Source organism: Myotis yumanensis, unplaced genomic scaffold (assembly GCF_028538775.1).
Source record: "Myotis yumanensis isolate MYYU_CA2020_CCGP unplaced genomic scaffold, mMyoYum1.0.hap1 SCAF_1, whole genome shotgun sequence".
Classification (NCBI taxonomy): Eukaryota; Metazoa; Chordata; class Mammalia; order Chiroptera; family Vespertilionidae; genus Myotis; species Myotis yumanensis.
The window spans coordinates 106,741,311-106,747,741 of record NW_027223752.1 but is presented as its reverse complement, the minus strand read 5'-3'; positions in this window follow the sequence as shown (position 1 = coordinate 106,747,741).

Below are 6,431 nucleotides of genomic sequence, written 5' to 3'. Positions count from 1 at the left end.
ATATTTTTGCATGTGTCTGACCAAATTTCCCAGCACCATTTATTGAAGAGACTGTTTTGACTCTATTGTATGTTCTTGCCTCCTCTGTCAAATATTAATTGAGCAATTGGTTTGGGTCAATTTCTGGGTTCTCTATTCTATTCCATTGGTCTATATGTCTGTTCTTGTGCCAGTACCAGGCAGTTTTGAGACCAGTGGTTCTATAATACATCTTGATATTTGGTATTGAGATCCCTCTTACTTTGTTTTTCTTTCTCAGGATTGCTGCAGTTATTCGGGTTTTTTGTTTTGTTTTGTTTTATTTTTTGATTCCAAATGAATTTTTGGAGAGTTCTTTCTAGATCTGTGAAATATGCCTTTGGTATTTTAATGGGGAGTGAATTGAATTTATAGATTGCTTTGGGTAGTGTGGACATTTTAATGATGTTGATTCTACCAATCCATGAACATGATATGTTCTTCCATCTGTCTTCCTCTATCTCTTTTTTCAACATCTTATAGTTTTCTGAGTACAGGTCTTTTACCTCCTTAGTTTATTCCTAAGTATCTTCATTTTTTGTGTGTGCAATGGTAAATGGGATTGTTTTTGTAATTTCTCTTTCTGTAAATTTATTATTGCTGTATAAAAATGCCATAGATTTCTTGACGTTAATTTTGTATTCTGCTACATTGCCAAATTTGTTTATTGTCTAATAATTTTTTGATGGAGTCTTTATGATTTCTCTGTACAGTATCATGCCATCTATGAATAAAAACAATTTTACTTCTTTTCCAATTTGGATGGCTTTTATTTTTTCTTCTTATCTAATCGCTATGGCTAGTACTTCTATTTTGAACAGGAGTGGTGAAAGTGGCCATCCCTGTCTTGTTCCTGTTATTAAGGAAAATGGTTTTAGTTTTTGCCCATTGAGTATGATGTTGACTGTAGGTTTGTCATATAAGGCTTTTATTATGTTGAGGTATGATCCTTCTATTCCCACTTTGCTGAGCGTTTTTATCAGAAAAGGGTGCTGGACTTTGTGAAATGCCTTTTCTGCATCAATCAATATGATTGTGATTTTTGTCTCTCAATTTGTTTATGTGATGCATCACATTTATTGATTTGTGGATATTGTACCAGCCTTGCATCCCTGGAATAAATCCCACTTGGTCATGGTGTATAATTTTTCTAATGTAATGCTGGATCCAGTTTGCTAGAATTTTGTTGAGGATTTTAGCATCTTTGTTCATCAGGGATATTGTTCTGTAATTCTCTTTCTTTTTGGTTTCTTCATCTGGTTTGGGGATTAGGGTGATGCTGGTTTCATAGAAAGAGCTTGGAAGTATGCCTTCCTCTTGAATTTTTTGGAATTGTCTGAGAAAGATTGGCTTTAGTTCTTCTTTGAATGTTCAGTAAAATGCCCCTGTGAAGCCATCTGGTCCAGGTCTTTTGTTTGCTGGAAGCTTTTTGATTACTGTTTCAATTTCATCAGTAGTTATTGGCCTAGTCAGGATTTTTGATTCTTCCTGATTGAGTTTTGGAAGCTTGTATTTTTCTAGGAATGTGTCCATTTCATCAAGGTTGTCCAGTTTTTTGGAGTAGAGTATGTTTGTAGTATTTTTTTTTTTTACAATTCTTTGTATATCAGTATGGTCAGTTGTTACTTTACCTCTTTCATTTCTGATTTTGTTTATTTGGGTCCTCTCTCTTTGTTTCTTGGTGAGCCTGGCGAGAGGTTCATCAATCTTGTTTATCCTTTCAAAGAACCAGCTCTTGGTTTCATTGATCTTTTGTATTTTTTTTTTGTCTCTATGTCATTTATTTCTGCTCTGATCTTTATTATTTCCTTCCTTCTGGACACTGTGGGCTTTTCTTGTTTCTCTCTTTCTTATTCTTTAAGTAGCAAGGTTAGATAATTGCCAGTTTGTTTGTTTGTTTGTTTTTTGAGGTATGAACTTTCCTCTCAGGACTGCTTTCATTGTATCCCATAGATTTTGGATTGTTGTGTTTTCATTGTCATTTGTTTCCAGGATGCTTTTTATTTCTTCTTTGATCTGTTTGCTAACCCAATCATTGTTTAATAGCATGCTATTTAGCCTACAAGTGTTTATTTTATTTCATTGTATTTTATTTCTAGTTTTATGCCATTGTTATCTGAGAAGATGCTTGTTATGACTTCTATCCTCTTGAATTTGAAGAGACTTTGCCTGTGTCCTAATATGTGGTTTATCTTTGAAAATGTCCCATGTGCACTGGACAAGAATGTATATTCTGTAGCTTTGGGGTGAAATATTCTGAAGATGTCAATTAAGTCCATCTGATCTAGTGAATCATTTAGGATTGCTGTTTCTTTGCTGATTTTTTGTGTAGAAGATTTATCCAGTGGTGTCAGTGGGGTATTAAAGTCCCCTACTATGACTGTATTGCTATCGATCTCTCCCTTGATATCTTCCAGAAGTTGTTTTATGTATTTGGGTGCATATATGTTTATGCTTTACAAGGTCAAAGGGCAATATAACCATAGGCCATTTTCCATCATCAGCTTGCAATTCCACAATTAACCTAGAACTATTGAATGGCCATTGGTCCTAACCGGTTGACAACCAGGTCTCTCCAGAAGCCAATGCTTATTTCCTAGAGCCAGTCTATTTTACCTCTTATGCAACCATCCATGCCAGAGGCTTCAACTATTCCTTTCCTTCTGTTTCACTTTCCCCTTGTATAATAGCCCATTCTAGTGTCCCTGCACAATTTCACTGCAATAGAATCTCAACCACTCATCTGCTACCTCTTATCACAACTAGACTCTTTGTTTGCAAGCCAAGACCCAGAAAAGGAGCTCCATACCTATTAGTCTACATCTTTTCTCTACACCTTTCAGCTTGTTTCCATGATAAGAGATTTTTCTTCCTCTGTGGGGAAAACACATACATGTGCCTCCTGATCAACTGGACAAGAACCTGTACTCTTGTCTATCTCTCACTAAAAGTAGATGTAGTCCCCAATAATCAGCCTTTACCTATCCCCATAACCCATCCTATCTGACACAAAAAGGCAATCCAGATAACACTCTCCTCATAATCCTTGGTATCTCAGTAGGTGTTGGGACTGGCATACGGAGTTTAACCACTGCTCTATCATATTTTGCAATCCTGTCTCAGGACCTATAAGAAAACCTAGATGACATTGCCAAAGTTTACTTCAAATTCAGGATCAGAAATATTCACTTGTGGTTGTCACCCTCCAAATTTGGAGAGGACTATACCTCCTAACTGCAGAGAAAAGGGGTCTATGCCTCTTTCTGAAAGAAGAATGTTGTTTTTATGTCAATCAGTCTGGCCCAGTCAGGAATGCTACCCAAAATTTAACAGGACCGCAAAGATTAGAGAACATTATTCAAAATAATGGGGCTACAAGCTAAAGAATATAAATTTGTATACCTTGATACTAAGCTTCACTGGATCATTAACATTCCTATTTCTCATCCTCGTTTTTGGCCCATGTAGTCTGCGACATTTTTCATCTTTCCTTCAGGACTCCTTTTGAGCCTTCAGCAACCAGTCTCTCAGGGAAATCATGTTGCTGCACCCCTCGCTTCAACCAAAAGGAATCTATACAGTGTTCCAGCCGACTAAAACCAGAGTCTATCTATCCCCTTACTGTCTAGATGTACCCCTTCAGCAGGAAGTAACTATGGAAGATATGACCTCTTCCCCTATTCTATAAAACAAAAAGGCTGGAATGTTAGGTCTGATTGAATAATTGAATCAATACCTACTCCTCTGGGAATGGACCTTTAGTCCACTTTACAACTGACATTCCCTTTTGCTTAGACCGCATTCCCCTCCTTAAACCACATTCCACTTGCTAAGACCATTATCTTTCCCTGCTGAAAATGCCTGCCTAGAGTCCTTTTAAACTTCTGACTTGCTGTCCCTGGGTGCTGACACCATATTGGGGTTCAACCATCTGGTATCCAGATCATCTAATAAATTCATAATCCCTTACCATGGTTGGCCTCATGCATTCCTCCTTAAATGACATTAACATCTGTTGTAGCACTTCAAAGAAACTCAAAGGAATGTGTTGTTGTAATCTTTCTGACAATTATTAATTGATAAAACAACAATAACAACAACAACATTCAACAAAAAGGAAATCACCTCCAAGGTAAAACAATGAATTATTTTTTGTGAATTTGTCTAATCCAAGTTAAACTCTTGGATACCTAGCCTATGTGGGTGGTGGGAATTCTTTTTTATTTTTCTACAGTTTATTTTTGTAGTCTGATTGTATGCTGCTGTAGTCAATATATTCCTCTTTTTGGATCCTGCATTTGCTGTATACAGTTCCCTGGAACTGTCTTCAAGACAGAAGCAAATGCAGTCCAGCAGGATAAGACCTTTGACCTAAAACTAATCTCATAGATATGATATAATAGAAATAGCAGGGGGGAATGTTAGGGGCAGAAATAGAATATCAGGAACCAACTATAATGATAAGAAATATTAATCATGCTCTGTTATCCATGATTGTTTTGCTCATTCTGAACTGGCTGAGACCTGGGAGTGAAGAACTATCTATTATCATGGAAAGATTAACAGCCTTGTTGCCCAAATAATGGAGTCCCAGAGATGCCCACTGACAGCCTGCATTGCATGTAATTGGTCACCATTATTGAGGAGGCTAAAAGGCTAATTCCAATGTAACCCTGATTTTTTTTGGGGGGGGGGCGGGGGGGGCCTAGCAATCTGAATCTGTGCCAGGAAGCCCAGTATATATTCTTGATAACCTATAATTAAGTCACTACCTCTTTCCCAGAAACTGGTCTTAAAGAACCTGTTATCTAAATACAGAGGCCATAAAACTGAACAGTGCACTGCCCTGGAAGGAGGGGGCGGGTTATTAATGCTGGCACGAGGCCAGGCCATCAGATTTGGTCTGGAGACCCCCACCAACTGGGGGCCTTCTTGCAAAGCCCACGAAAAGGACCAGAAGCATAATCCATATTTGCAGGACAAAGACCCCAGAAAGATATAAAAGAGAAGCTCCCTGCATGTTATTTTACTCAGATTTGGCAAGTTATTCTGCTTAGTCCGCAGGTGTAAATAAGTAGTGTAACTCTTTTTCTCTAAAGCATTGCTTGTTTTTTTTCTCTGGTCTTCTGCAACAACTGGTTCCCTGGACCGGGAAGCCAACTGTGCTTGGCCTTTTTGGACACCGGTGAGTGGACTGGACTTGGGGGCCAGGGGCACAGAACAGGTCTCCAGGAGGTGTGCCCTGCTAATTTTAGCAGAATTTGAACCAGGAGACTCAGCCTAGGACCCGGCCGGCATCTGGAGAAAGTGGACAGATACCTCTGGACCTGTCGACAGAAATGGTAAGGTAGGGGCCCCACGTAGTTAGGTGCACTCCAAGAGAGTGGAAGGGGAGCTTGATCACCTCCCGGGAAGTCATACAACTTTGTCAGTTAAATTAGTCAGGAATCGGGTGGACTGTTTAAACTCTGAGTGAATGTCTGGTGAAAATGTGTGAGTGTGAAAGGAGAGGGCTTGTGCTCTCCTATCCTTTGTGTGGCTCCAAGTAGATCCCAACCTGTGGTTCCGCAATTTGTCATAAGGCATCACAGTGACTCACTCCCACATGGAGGTGACCAGGCCTGGGGTTTATATGGGTGCACCTTAGCTAAGACAAATCTAAGCTCCCAAGGGACACAGCCAGGCAGGCATCTGAGTGAGGATCTGTGAAAACAGGTCACCCCCTCCCTTGTCTGTCTTTCAACACCAATCATCATGGGGACGGGACAAAGTAAACCCACTGTTTTCAATTGCATGTTGAAAAATTTTAAAAAGGGTTTCAATGGGGATTATGGTATTAAAATGGATCCCAAAACACTGAGGAAATTCCGTGAATTAGAATGGCCAGCCTTTGTGGTCGGCTGGCCCTCAGAAGGCTCTTTAGATGAAGGACTGGTCAGGGCAGTCTGGAATGTAGTCACAAAGGGCCCCAGACACCCAGATCAGTTTCCTTACATAGACAGCGGTTAGAAATTGCTCAAACCTTGCTGCCTTGGGTCCGGTTCTGTGTGTGTAAGAAGGGACAGAGTAAGGTTTCAGTAGCAGGAGAAAAGAAACAGGTCCCTCAGAAGGGAACCCAACCCCCTATTCTGCCAGGAACTCCTGAGAAAGTCCCACCAGCTTTACCACCTCCATATGTGCCACAGGCAGCACCAAGTGCTCCCCCTGCTGCTCTGGAAGGTTCAGAAAGTCTGTAAACACCACCCCCCTCCGTCTCTCCTCAACCAGGCTCTCCAGAGCCAGTTGGGTGGTGCTTGTGTTCAGCCGATCAAGGGCCCAAATCACAACCATCAGATGCCCCTCAGGGAGATTTGGGGTGCCAAAGTAGTTGGCGAAGATGGGACCTTGCAGGAGGGAGGGCCAGTCTATTATTA